The sequence below is a fragment of the Ovis canadensis genome, chromosome 15, assembly GCF_042477335.2.
Source record: "Ovis canadensis isolate MfBH-ARS-UI-01 breed Bighorn chromosome 15, ARS-UI_OviCan_v2, whole genome shotgun sequence".
Taxonomy (NCBI): domain Eukaryota; kingdom Metazoa; phylum Chordata; class Mammalia; order Artiodactyla; family Bovidae; genus Ovis; species Ovis canadensis.
In genome coordinates, this window is record NC_091259.1 from 45,467,812 (window position 1) to 45,469,709 (window position 1,898).

Sequence of the window (1,898 nt, forward strand, 5' to 3'; positions counted from 1 at the left end):
CAAGAGAGTTCCAGAAAAAAACATCTATTTCTGCTTTATTAACTATGCCAAACCCTTTGACTGTGTGGATCACCACAAACTGTGGAAAATTCTTTTTTTTTTTTTCCAACTCACAAATCTTTAAAAAAAAAAAAAAAGACAACAACAACAGTTCAGGTTTAGTCACTCTCACAAGACATTTATAAACCTCGAGGTGGAGAGGTCATACTCGGGGAAGCTCCACACTTTATGTGTTTCTCGGAGATTCGATAATCAGTCTTGGATCAATTAACTCTCTCCAAAAAAACGGTTATCCTCTTCTGCTGCGTCACAGCATACTCCACTACCTCAGCTCCATTTTCGTTGTGATAAACCAATTCAAATTTCCCAGGTTCTTTCATAGTAGGTAAGGATGAAAGAATTTCTTTGTCTACTTGCTGGGTCTCTGGGTTATGGCTTAATATTCTTCCTTCCTTGTAGTCAGAGACATCAGGAGAATAATTGGATGTTAGTTCCAAAAGCTTAAATGCAATCTTTTCTCCAACTTGAGAAGCAGCTGCTAACAGTGGTAAGAGACTGTAGTCCTTCTTGTGTGTCTCTATGGGATTCTGGATGATGGTAGATGAGTTTGTCACCATTTCATTCAACTGTTGTTGCTTCTGATAGTCGGCGTTTCTACTTAAAACATAGGGAACAGCATGCCCTCTTCCTCGACCTCTCCCCCGCAAATCCCGCCCCCTCCCTCCCTTCCAGGAAAGAAGGTCCTCTCCTCTGCCCCAACCTCTTCCCAGACTAGCGGGTAGAGTCACGTTGGGAGGAGGACAGAGGACTGTTTGGGTCCGACTGCTTCCATCCAGAGGAGTTTGGAGCCTGTGATGATGGCCCTGGACGATTTCTTCCTACAAAGAGGCCTACAGTCTTTAAGAACTCTGCAGTACACTCTGGGGTGCTTTTTAGCATCGTGCATTGATCGTCTGACTCTGAACTAGAGTCTGAACACGAAGATGATGTTCTGGAGGTCTTGCCCTTGACAGGGACAGAGGTAAAACCAGTTTTGGGAACCACTTTGTTTGTAGCTGTGGTTTTCACAGAGGATCCGTCCTTTGACACGTCAGTCGAGATTTTCTCTGAGGAATCTCTGACCTCTAAGATGACGTTGCTGAGACCATCACTGATTGGTTCATGGGAAGACTCAGACTCCGAGGAGGAATCAGGACTGTGTTTTGTACGGACGACCATGCCACCTTTCCTGTTGGCTTCCACAAGGCTGTTTCTAGCAGGAAGAGCTTTAGGGCTGCACTTCTGGAGGGTCCACTCTTTCACAGACTGTGCTTTAGAAGACTTGGGAGTCTTGGCATGTTTTTTATATTCACGTTTCTCCTTTTTCTTTGGCGACTTTTTTGCAGTCTCTCCATCATCAACCTCCACTGCATCACACGTGGCTTTGTTTTTCCTCGTTTTTTTTACTCACACTCTGGTCTGTGGCGGCTTTCGGTTTTAAATCCAAGGTCTTCTCACTGTTATTGTTCTCATGCCTCTTCCAATGCTTCTTTGAATTTCTGTAATCTAGATCAGTTTCTTCACCTTCGTCCAACTTAAATGCCCACTTCTTTGCTTTTCTAGGTAATAAATGAGTACTATTCCCATTACTAACTGTTACAGGACTCTCAGCAATTCCTTTCTCTTCTAATTTAACGCAGGTGCGCGCTCTCGGCCGGGGGCAATAGTGCCCCCTCCATGTAGAGGCTCAGGAGGGCCCCGGAACTGAAGCCGAAGCGCTGGCGGATCAGACTGATGAGGTCTGTGATGACTTGGCATCCGTTCAGGTCGATGAGAAGCCGGAAAGACGTGCAGTACAGGGCGCCGGGTGGTGGGTAATAGAATTGAAGCCATAGCCTAACCGTCTTGGAGGCTGCCAT

At 45.6% G+C, this 1,898-nt stretch overlaps 1 pseudogene; it reads right to left on the bottom strand.

The window, feature by feature from the left end:
- Positions 1–226: 226 nt before the first annotated feature.
- Positions 227–1,898, bottom strand: LOC138421225 (coilin pseudogene; annotated as a pseudogene).